Source organism: Echinops telfairi, unplaced genomic scaffold, assembly GCF_000313985.2.
Source record: "Echinops telfairi isolate 266 unplaced genomic scaffold, ASM31398v2 ScPeMD7_16;HRSCAF=60, whole genome shotgun sequence".
NCBI lineage: Eukaryota > Metazoa > Chordata > Mammalia > Afrosoricida > Tenrecidae > Echinops > Echinops telfairi.
Window position 1 is genome coordinate 7,966,170 of NW_022103913.1, and position 12,656 is coordinate 7,978,825.

The window sequence follows — 12,656 nt, forward strand, 5'->3', positions numbered from 1 at the left end:
ATGAACATGAAACATCTCTCTATTGGCTGAGGCTTTCTCTGAGTACTCTCAAAGATATTTTGTAGTTTTTAGTGTAGTGGTTTTATACACCTTTAGTTAAATGTATTCTTAAGTATTTAAATTTTTGATGTAAATGTAATTAGTAGCACTTTACATTTTTTATTTTTCAATTACTTGTTGCTAGCATCTAGAAGCAGGAGTCAAGAGGTCAAATGATTAATTGTATTGGGTAAATCTTTGCCAAATCTGCATCAGAACTCTTTAAAGTATTGAAAAGCAAGGAGTTTACTTTGGGGACTACGGTGCACCGGACCCAAACCATGGTATTTTTAATCATCTCAAATGCATGTTGAAGTCAGACACTGAATAATAAAGACCAAAGAAGAATCGATGCATTTGAGTAATGGTGCTGGTGAAGGATACTCAACGTACCATGGATGCAAAATGAACTAACAGCTCTGTCTTGAAAGAAGTACAGCCAGAATGCTCGTTAGAGGCAAGAATGTCAACACTTCATCTCACATACTTTGGACATATTATCAGAAGAGGCTAGTCCTTGGATAGGCCATCATGCTTGGTAAAGTAGAACACAAAACCAAGCTCATTGCCACCAAGTTGATGCCAACTCATAGCAACCTACTGGATAGGGTAGAACTGTCGCTGTGATGTCCGAGATGGTAACTCTCTACAGGAGTAAAAAGCCTGGCTTTCTCCTGCACAGCAGCTGGTGGGCTCTAAAAGCTGACCACTGCATAGCCAGAGGAGCCGAGAAAAGGAGGGAGACGCTCAACAAGGAGTGGCACTCTGGCTGAAACGAGGTGCTCAAGTATAAGAATGATGAGGAGGAGTTCGCAGGACTGGATGGTGTTTCCTTATGCAGGACAGGAGGTTGCTAAGGGTTGCTAACCCAGTGGCATCACCAACACCAGTGTGCAGCAGTAGATGCCATTTTAATACTGACCTTGTACGTGTGATCTTACTGACGTGCTTAGTAATCATATCAATAACTGTTAGGAGTCTGTCAAATTATTTAATCATTTGATTGCCAGTATGTACAATTATTTCATCTGCAAGGAGCGGTGGTGGTGTAATGGTTACGCAATGGGCTTGGCTCTGCATGGTCAGCAGTTCGAAACCACCAGCAGCTCTGCGGGAGAAAGGCTGGGCTTTCTACTCCTGTAAACAGTTCACAGTCTCAGAAACCACAGTGGGGTCGCTATGCCTCAGAATCAACTGGATGGCGGCGAGCTCGTCTTATTTCACTTCTGGCTTTCTAATGCTTATGTCACCGGCAGGCTCCTCAGTACAATGTTAAGACAAGTCAGAAGAGTGAACATCCTGCCATCCTGCCAACGTAGGCATATAAGTGTTCAATATTTCATCATTGAGTGTAATGTTAGCTAGAGGACTTTTAAAATACTAGCGACAGGGTACTTTTTAAAGATGTTCTTGATCAGATTGAGAATGTTCCTTTCTATTTCTACTTTGCCAAGAATTTGTATTACGAATGGATGCAAATTTTTTATTATGTTAAACATATGCATGTATATGTGTGTGTGTGTGTTTGCCATTTCAATGGATTTCTACCTGTCCAATTCAGTGACAGTACTTATGCTTGGTGTGTTATACAACAGTCACCGTGACCTGTTTCCAGTCTTCTCCACCACCCTCCACAGAGGCACAGGCTCCCCTAGCCCAAGGAATCAGCGCTGTGTCTTATACAATGTTTTCTCTACACACGCTAAGCACAGCAAAGGCCACATCATGGTAAACTCCCTGGAGGTCTTCGAAATGAAAGGTGCTGGGCATTGTTTGTGTTGCCCTCTTGGCATACCAATATTGAAACAGAAAAGCAAAATCATGGAGCCCGTGAAGAAAGTGCGAGTCTGACCGAGCAGCTTTGCCTACCACAGGTGATGTGTTCTTTTTTCAGTCCCAAGGTGACCGAAATTTTAAAATATGATTATCTTTGGGTCAGTTTTGACTTACCTACTTTGTGCTAGTGTTGGTTTTTCCTTAGAGAGTCTGATCAAAGCTGTTTCTTCAGCCTCCCTTCCCTTCTCTGGGGTAAAAAGCTGCTGCGTGCTCTGGGAACTCGGATCTTCCTGTCACCAGCATTCTTTGAGGCAAGTAGTTGAACTGTGCCCAGAGAAGCTTCAGGCAAAGACCTCCTGTTCCTCCCCTTTCCCTCCAATAAGGCTCCTAGGACTCTAGGTGCCATTCAGGGTGAACTCTGCAATGCCCCCCACCTCCTGGACCACGGCGGGGACTCCCTGGGAGGTGGCCATCAGAGTGGACAGATGCTGTTCTGTGGGCAGACTTCATCACTGCAGCCTCGAGCTCGCTCCTCATCAGTCTCCCTTCCTCCAGGAGCTTCTTTCTACCCTCCACGCTGTTTCTAAAAGGGTCCTTCTACATCCTCATGTGAGCACATCAGTAGATCCCTGGGGAAGCACTGTACCCCGGAGGTCTGCCTGGGCTGAGGGAAGCAGATCTCTGGGAGAAGTGAATGTTGGAGCAGCCCCACCCCCGGGGTCCTGTAACCCGCTGCCCCAGGCTGGTGGGCCTGGCTTCCAGGGCAGATGAACGTCACAAGTTCCACTCAGACTGGCAGCCACCCCACTCTCTTCAGCCTCTTGAGATTGGTGACCTGGATACCATTCCCCAGTCACCATCTGAGGCTTTGAGGGGAGTAATTTCTCTCCCTACAATCTCAGCACTCTGACTGATTCCCCGCCTGGTCATACCCAGACAGCTTTTAGGGCTTTGCTCAGTCCCAAGTGAAACCCCAAAGCTAGGTGCCGCTCCTAATCCATAATTCCCTCTGCTTCTCCCTGGGCTTACCTCTCCACTCCAACAATCCACCTCCTCCCCTAGTGTCAGGAACACAGGCTTGCCCGTTAGTCAGAAAAGAGTTCCTGGGAAGAATCCCCCAAAGCCCTAATTCCGGAGAAGCAAGATGATGTCCTCCTGAACCAGTGTGAGACTCTGTTGCCCATTGTAAGAATTCCAGACTAGGTATCAGCTCTGATCCTGTTGCTGTGAGTTTTCCTTAAAAGGTGAGGTTTCTGCTCTTTCTCTCCAACAAGGCGGCCTGAGTGGCAAATGCAGAGATGCAGATCTTTGTGAAGATCCTACCAGGCAAGACCATCACCCTCGAGGTTGAGCCCAGTGACGCCATCATGAATGTCAAAGCTAAAATCCACGACAGGGAAGGCACCACCCTCCCCTGGACCAGCAGCGTCTGATTTTTGCTGGTAAACAGCTGGCGGATGGCCACACTCTCTCGGACTCCAACATCCAGGGAGAGTCCACCCTGCACTTGGTGCTGCGGCTGCGTGGTGGCATCATTGGCTGTCCCTGCACCAGCTAGCCCAGAAGCACAACTTCAACAAGATAGCCTGCTGCCAATGTGAGGCTTGCCTTCACTCCCATGCAGTCACTGCCACAAAAGGAAATGCGGCCATGCCAACAGCCTGTGTCCTGAGAAGAAGGCCCAACAAGGGCCCCTCTCTGCTGGCTGGCTCCCCGGCCTCTGCTGGCGGGGCTCTCATGAGCCCACTAGCTCTGAGCCTCAATAAAGTCTCACTTTCATTGAACTGAAGCAGTGAAGAAAAAAGAAAAGGAAAGAAATTTCCATGGAAGAAACTCAGGGGGAGGAAGGCAGGAACTGAATTGTAAACCTTTGACCAGAATCCTTCTTCTAAAACTACTGTGCGAACAATCCCAGGGACATATGGTCCCTTGGGAGAGCTAGCTGGAGACCGTGGGATCAAGGGCCACCTCTCAAAGCTGTCTAGACTTAACAACGTGACACGGCCTATCTGAAATCCACGATCCTCATCAGAAAACAGTAATCATGTAGCCCACCTCCCAGGATGATGGTGAGTATTCCTTGAGGCTAGGCTATGAAACACCTGGCACAGGATCGGTGATTAGATACAACCTTGTTCTTTCAAGCCCCAGTATACAACGAGCCACATGATCCCATCTCCTCCACCCACATGACATTGCCTCCTTCTTGTGCCATGGCCTCAGTCACCACAGGAGATGGCCATCACCTATGTGGAGTCAGGACAAGGGTGTGGGTGGAATATGGAGTATCGCTGACCTGGGCGCTAGAGGCCTAGGAAAGCTGGGCACATACGGATTCCTTCCTGGGGAGGGAGGGGGCTCTGACTCAGGAACTTAAACATTCGCTACCCTGGGATCTCTCCATAATTGAAATATCTTCAGACAACCTCGTTAGAAAGGCTGGAGGTTAATTTGCAAAAAATTAATCAAGATTATAACACTTTTGGATGTGGCTATCTAGTTGCAAATTTCAGAGGGCTGACCAAAGGTCAGTAGAACTTGGAGAACAAAGTCTTCAACCAAGCTCAAACCAAAGCTCTTTTCGGGGCCTGGATAGTTAATAGCCACCACCAGTTTCTTGGTGCAGATGGTTTGGGTGTGGACCTGAACTCACTTTGAGCCTCTGCGAACTGACCCCACAGTATCCTGTGTTGAGTTAGGGGTTCCAGCGACACGTTGGTGGTCGTGGTGTGTCTCTTTGCTAGGACTATTCAATAAGGTCTCTGGAGCACAGGATCCGCTACTACAGGAAAGATTCTGCTATCCGAATTTCACCCAACCAGACGAGCAATAACTCTTATTGGAGACAGACTTGGTGAGCAATTTCTACATACCACACTTGAAGCCTTGGGTTGGGAAATCTCTCTTTTTACGACCACTCCTCCCAGATCCCAATCCCATGCCCATATTGGACCAACGGTCCCAACTTGCCACTTCCCATCCCCAGAGAGTGAGCTCTCCTCTTCACTTCTTCATGAAAAGTAGCCATCCTGCAATGTACCTGGCTCCACAAAGCATTCTCTGGTCACCTCAGTGCTTGGGGCAACCCACCCCTTGAATTCAGGAACATGATCACTCTTTGCATACCACATACCCTCATGTAACTGCCTTCACGGTTTTGTTTTCCTTCCCCTTGTTGGCTCCTTGAGAATGGGTTCTACTGTTCTTGATGGCATCTTACCCCACTTGAACATCTCTGGGAAGATTGACGGGTCCTGCTGCCTCCTGGTTCATCCATTCTTGACCCCACATCAGCACTGGGGATGTCCTGAGGACCAACAACTTGGATGCTTACTTCTCCATGGGTAATAGGGTCCTTTGAGTGTCAGACCCATCAGTCAAGTCGTAAGATGCTATTGGTTAAACTCCAGGTGTGGAACAAACTTGCCCCAGGAAAATATGCTTTCTGGGACTACACTTCAAAGTTGCTATTTGGAGAAGTCTTTGCCAGGTGTGGTAGTTCTGAGGAGCCCAGCCATGAGCTTCAGGAAACCCCACAGGGGTGTGTGCTGTGGACATTGCATTTGGTACGCGGCTCGCCAGAGGAATCCAGCCAGCAAGACAGCCCGCCAGCCTGCTCACCGGCCACTCTCTAAGTCTACATTTATAAAGCCAGGGGCTTTGGCACAAGACTGCTCCCATCCTTGCCGGCATGGGTTTATGGATATTAAAAATGTGCTGATGTGAATCGCCGTGCAAGCACGCTTCACTAGAAGTGCCGCGTGCAGGAACACTGCTCCTTTCATCGTCTCCTCCACCTCCGCTGGAAACGTTCACCCGCAGATGATGTGGAGATTAGTGGGGCGTCAGGCCGCTGCATGGTTTTAGGGCGCCTGTCAGCTCCCATCAGCTATGGCTAAGGCTGCAGAGGAGGCTGGGACATACCTCAGTGACCCTGCCCAAGGCATCGGAGCAGAAGCTGAGGGGAAACAGTGACTTGGGAATAAGAGGAGTCTAAGAATTTTCTCAAGTATGCAGGCTCTCTCCATTGACCTGTGGCAACATTGTGCCAGCAGCAAAGGAGCCACCCTCTCAGATTGGCAAATGGCATCAACATAAGTCCATGTGCTTATGGGAAGGGCAGTTCTCATCCACTTTCTCTTTCCCCCTACTTTGAGTCTCTCCCCACCCTACCTCACCCCACATGTGCATCGAGTTGCCAATAAAATACGGTGGGAAGAGTAGAAAATGGACTGGCTCACCCAGGCCAGCCAGGAGGTCTCAGTGTGTCAAGGTGTCATAGCTGGACACAGACGGGCACAATCCAAGAATGTCTATGTGGAGGCTCTGCTAGGCCCCTTCTGCTAGGACATCAGAGAACGCAATATGGAAGAGCCGTGAACCACGAATGAGGAGCATTAAACAAACAGACTGGGAAACGGCTTTCTAAGTGGCAGAAAAGGCCTGAGGGAACATGGGGGAATGGAAAAACTCAATATCAAAAACCTGGCTCTTCCAAACTCTCTACTAATCCATCATGATATTGCTTTGTCCCCAAGTTGCCTCACAAAATGGCTGCCATCACCCCTATCCTATACAAATTAAGCCATTATTTAAAAAAAAGAGTAGATACCTTCTCTTCCTGTGTGTTCCTTCCTAGAGGACCTCATCCGATTCCTTCTCATACTTCATGGGGCCAGAATTACATCACATGCTGTGGTGGTTACATAATTTCATGCCAACTTGAAGATATATAAAAAATGTAGGGGTGGAGTCTAGCCTGTCAATCAGGTCACAGCCTGATGGTACCTAATTTGGGGCGTGGCCTTCTCCTAAGGAGAACCCTGGGAACTTCCCTCTTTCTCCCTGCCTTCACCTTCCTGCTGGATGACCCTTGCTGCTACCAGAGCCCTGGAGATGCATCCATCACCATTGGATCTACAAGACTTTGCACCCACTGGCCTGTGATCTTCCTGCATTGGGCATCATTGCACGTGGCTTCATGAGTCTGAAGAGGGACTTGTGGACTAGTATCGGACTTATGGACTTGAGCTGGACTGGGCTGGGATGTTTTCTTAATACATAATTAGTTCCTGATATAAAGCTTTCTGTGATACATTTATGAGTGTCTCTGAACTTGTTTCACTAGTCGACCTGTCCGAATACACATGCCCACATTCAAACATCACTGGCAAAGTCTGGGCCCACCTTGCTTGGCTCAGATTAATTAAGACCCACCCTCAAAGCCTGGAAATGGGGCAACTTCTCCTAAAGGGAAGGCCAGCACAGGAGGCTAGAGACATTCTTATAGGAAGGCAAACTCTTCCATTCAACCCAAATTCATTTTGCCATTCAGTCATTTTGGACTCACAGAGGCCTTATTAGACAGGGTAGAAGTCTCGGGCCCTGTGGGTTTCTGAGACTGTAAATCTTTATGGGAATAGAAAGCCTCATCTTTCTCCTGAACAGTGGCTGGTGATTTCGAACTTTGGACCCTGAGAATAGCAGCCCAACTCACAATCCACTACACCATCAGGGCTCCTAACCTCTATCACGTCACCTAATGTAATTTCCCCTTTAGTTTCTTTCTTGTATACAGTACTAATGCAATGTGCTTTCAAGTCATTTCCCAACCTTTTAGGAAGCTTGATGGCCGCTGTGGAATTGGTTCCAACTCATGGTGACACCTTGTGGTACGATCTCTGAAGTATGGGCCAATAAAACTATTTTAACAGAAAGAAAATCAACTCCGCTGACTCCAGCCTTTGGGAAACTAGAGGCTGGTGGGCAGGTACTGGGTGGGTGTGAGAGCCAGATTGGCCAGAAGGCACCTTAAAGGTGTGTCTGAGCCAATAAACCTTTATTGCCCTAGGGGTTAGAGAGCTGAGCCGCAGTAGGGCATGGACCTCCTTCCCAGGGCTGAGAAGAAAAGCGATTTGAAGGAAGAGGATGCATTGGCAGGACCCCATCTAAGCCACCTCTGAGCCACACACTTCTGCTGATAAGACAAAAGCACAGAGGGAACGCTGATCAAGTTACCCAAACCAGCTCAGGGTATCCCAAGAACAGGGAGGAGGAGAGGATGAACTTCAGGAAAGGGTAGTCATAAAATATCCAGAACTGCCTCCAGGACCCCTTCTGGAAGCAGGGGTGAAGACAGGAACATCCAAACTCCTCAACTATATGGATTATCCCACTCCCCATTCTTAGTCTGCAGGCAGGAGGTGATGGGAGCATCAAACCTCTATCTGAAATTTCTATGCACTGTTTGAAAACTCACTATTGTCTTTGGGCTAAGCTCAAAGTGAATTAATGACATCTTCCTTCAGAGTAGTTTTGAAGGGATTAGGGCAAGAATCACAAGTGAGTACATGCAAGAGGATGGCAAGGTCTTCCGGACAGTGAAAAGTAGGACCTTGATCATATTTCAATAGCAAAATAGTGCTTTTCGCCTCAGGATCCAGCTTAGTACTGTGGGGTCTCAGAATCAGAAGGAACTTCTTAATCTGGAGGTCCCCACCTTCTTACTAAAAATGGTCCTTCTTATCATTCTCCTAATTATCGTAGAAATTTGGATGTCATCAAAGTCACTGGCACTCGCATGCCCTAGTCCCTGGGACTATACAGAGTAAGTGCCATTTTAGTCAGTGCTAAACTACTTTATATGACTTAGGACTCTTCATTCTGATTAAATATTAGCTTTCTAATCTGTTTCTCATGATCCTCTAAATAGTTCCAAACCACTTTTACTTTCATTCATTGACCCCAAAATATCTTGGGCCCTGTCTGGCCAACCCCTTGGGTTAAGTGCCAATCCTGGAGCTTGTAAAGACGGTACAGTGGCCCAGAAACCATGTGTCTGCATGATTCTACTTGGTTGCTATTGTGGCCATCAGTACTGGGCAGTTGCCAGGGTCAGAGACAGGAGCAGAGCTAGGCTTTCCAAGAGCTGTCTCCCAAAGTTGGCTTTTCAGCAAATGGCTTCGCGTGGCTCAGGAGCTGTGACATCGGCTGAGTGCCTTTGATGCCCAGGACTGCTGAATTTTACTTTCCACCTGGCTTCCTGGGAAAGCCACTGGAAAAGGCCAGGTGTTTGGGCTCTGGGGCTGTCTGTCATCTGAGCTGTCACCCAGCAGCTGGGGCTGAGCCCCAGAGAGAACCGGATGCAGAGAACAGAAGTCAGAGACTGCTTGGGGGTCTAAAGTGCAACAAGAGGAGCATCCATCCATTTGAGGACAGACCACGTCTGGGAGGGCTCAGGACACCTGGCCTGCGTCCATGGAGGCCGCAGAGAATGTTGGGAGGAAGCCTCATGAATGGGATGTCCATGTGGGGCCAAGTGTCTGCTTGGTCATTCCCTACAGATGGCGGGCAGTCCCCGCTCAGGGCGGCCTTACCAGCTCCCCTCCCCCTTGTACCTTCTATAACATCTTCAAGGAGGCTTCTATGAGTACCTAGGTCTTTTTTTCTTCTTCTTCACTTTACAAATACCATTTTATTTCACAATGAGGGAAATTCTGCACTATAAGTATTAGCATTACTATTTGATGGATATGGAAAATGAATTTTAATAAAATCAGGTACTTTATCCCAACACCTACATCGAAGAAGTGGTCAAGGCAGGATTCAAACTCAATTTGAGTCCCAAACCAAGTAATCAGTATTAGCGACTGATGGCAAAGAGAACAGATGGCAGCGATGCAGGAGGTGCAAGGCAGGGAGAAAGGCATGGCAAAACACAAGAAACAATCTCAGAATCAAGAGCTATGGTTTCCAGATTTGTCTAGCGTCTTGTGTCTTGTCTCAAAGTCCTTAAATTGCCCAGTAGGTTGGTGATAGAAATCCAGTGGAAAGTGAAGTTTAGTCAACCCCAAGCTGTAGACCCTTTATCTGACACCTCTCCACAGACAAGAGCAATCAACTACTTTTTCCACAAGAGGAAGAAACAGCACATCTTTCTAGCATCAGAAAGGGACACTTTTTGTGCTCCCAAGGAATGCTCCAAGTGGCAAAGAGACTGCAGTGAAGGTACCTGAGCTTTTCTAACTTCACAAGGGGAGAGCGAATCATGCTCAGCATTAGCCCAAAGCTCGTGAGTTAGAGGTCAGACATGATTCTACCATCAAATCTTTTTATTGTTATTATTAATCATTTTATTAGGGGGGGCTCTTAAGAATCATATGACAACCCATCGTTCAATGTATTAAGCACACTTGTATATATGTTGCCATCAACATTTCCAAAACATTTTCTTCCTACTTGAGCCATTGGTATCAGGGCTCTTTCCCACCCCCTCCTTCCCTTACCCTTCCACCCTCAGGAACCCTTGATCAATTACATATTTGTGTTGTTATTTCATGTCTTACACTCTCCATTGTCTCCCTTCACCCATGTTTCTGTTATTCATCCCCCTGGGGGGTGGGCTACATATCCAACCTTGTGATGAGTCCCACCTTTCTCCCACTCGTCACCACCAATGCCCTCCATCCCCCTACCCTCTTGATAATGCTACTCCCACTACTGTTCCTGAGGGTTTTATCCATCCTGAATTCCATGCGTAAGAGCTCTTAGCTGGACCAATGTGTGTACACTGGTCTACACCCAATCATTTTTACTAGTCCCAACAACCCCATCCCTCCCATCAGACACTCTGTTGGATTTGATCATTGCAATGGCCACACAGAGTTCACAGGTTATGCTTAAAATTGTGGAGTAGATTGGGAAAGTCACAGGTTAAGATTCAGGATAAGACAAATTTCAGAATACAGTTCCATTGAGTCTTTCTCTGGCACTCTGCTCCGTCACCCTCTTAGGCTGGTCTCGGCTTCTGCCCTGCTAGGGTAAATGTTTCCAAGATCCTTAGCTCCACTAATAAATACGGTCACTACTCAGAATGTTGTCATCAGGCACTATCGGTCAGCTCTAACTCATAGTGACCCCATGTACAGCAGAAAGAAACAGTGTCCTGTGCCATCTTCACAATTGTTACGCTTGAGCCTGTTGTGTCAGCTCATCCTGATGTCCGTTTCCAGGGACTGATTTCTCCTGATAATATGTCCAAAGTATTTTAGATGAAGTCTCACCAACTTCAAAGGTTCATTCTGTCTGCATGTCTTCCATGACAGATCTGATTTTGGTTTTTGGGGTTTGGGGTTTTTTGGGGGTGGTGGTGGAAGTACTTAGGCCTTTGCTACAAGCTAATACACCTGGACTCCACCACCCGATTTGCACTATTCTCATCATGTGACCATTTGAAATTCCATTTTAACTCTCTAAACCACACTTTCCTCATTTATCAATATAGCAGTAAATAGAATAGGTAATAGACATCAGGGTAGATATGCTATTGGATATGTTCTATAGATCTGTTGCTTTGTGTGCATTATTTCTTTGGATATGAACAAAACTCAATAGTAATCTCTCTGGCATAGAGTCGATTCTAACTCATAACAACTCGCTAGGACAGGGGAGACCTGCCCCTGTGGGTTTCCAAGACCGTTGGATGTACCTTCTGTACAACAGACCAAAACACTGCCTGGTCCGGCACCATTCCCACAATTGTTGTTGGGTGTGAGCCCATTGTTATAGCCACCGTGGCAATTTGTCTGGTTCAGAGTCTCCCTCTTATTCACTGATCTTCGACTTTACCAAACATGATAGAGAGACCAGCTCCTGATCTTTCCAGACAAAACGTCTGAAGTACCGGAAGTCTCACCATCCTCACTTCTCTGGAGCATCCTGTCTGTACTTCCTCCAAGAAAGATTAGTTAGTTCTTCTTTATAGTTCACAGGACTTTCCATATTCTTCATCAGCACCATAATCAAAATGCATCAATTCTTCTTCAGTTTCCCTTATTCTTTTCCAGCTTTTATATGCATATGATGTGATTTAAATACCATGGCTTGGGGCAGGCATGCCTTAGTCTTCAAATGTGCTTGTGCTTTTTAACACTTTAAAGAGGTCTTTTGCAGCAGATATGCCCAGTGTGATACATAGCTTGGTTTCTCTCCTGCTGCTTCCTTGAGCCTTGATTGTGAACCCAAGTAAAATGAAATTCTTGCCCACTTCAATTTTTTCTCCATTTATTAAGATGTTGTCTATTGCTCCAATTTTGAGGGTTTTGATTTTCTTTACATCGGGTTGTAATCCATACTGAAGGCTGCAATCCTGAGCCATCAACAAGTGCTTCAAGCCCTCTTTGCTTTCAGCCAGCAAGGTTCTTTCATCTGCATATCATAGGTTGATAATGAGCCTTTTTCCATGTGTTAGTCTGGATTGACCAGAGAAAGAAATCCAGGGAGATTCATATGTGTATAAGAAAAGGTTTTATATAAAGAGCAATTGTATATTGAGGAAATCATCCCAGCCCAGTCCAGATCAAATTCCTAAGTCCAATATTAGCCCATATGTCTGATATCAGTCTATAATTTCCTCTTTAGACTCACACAACACATGAAATGATGCTGAATCCAGGAAGATCACAGGCCAGTGGGTGGAAAGTCTTATGGATGCAGTGGCGATAGAAATACCTTAGTGCTGGCGTGGGTCTTCCATGTGGCTCCTCCAGCTCCAGGGCTCTGGTTCCATCACAGGTCTCCATGTGGCTTGTCAGCAGGAAGACAGGCAGTGAGTGTCTCTCCCCTCCAGGGAGGAAGACAGGAGTTCCCAGAATCCTCAAGAGAAGGCCATGCCCACACAGAGGCCTCATTGGCTATAGCTTGATTGACAGGCTAGACTTCACCCCTCCCTTTTGCAAGTTTACAGGAGATTATGTAACTGCCACACTCCAATCTTGATGCCACATTCTTCTTCGTATAATTCATCTTTTTAGATTATTTTCTCAGCAAACAAACTGAATAAA

The 12,656-nt window shown here is 46.7% G+C and overlaps 1 pseudogene; it reads left to right on the plus strand.

Moving 5' to 3' along the window:
- The first annotated feature begins 3,107 nt into the window (after positions 1 to 3,107).
- On the plus strand, positions 3,108 to 3,581 carry LOC105979482 (annotated as a pseudogene).
- Positions 3,582 to 12,656: the final 9,075 nt, after the last annotated feature.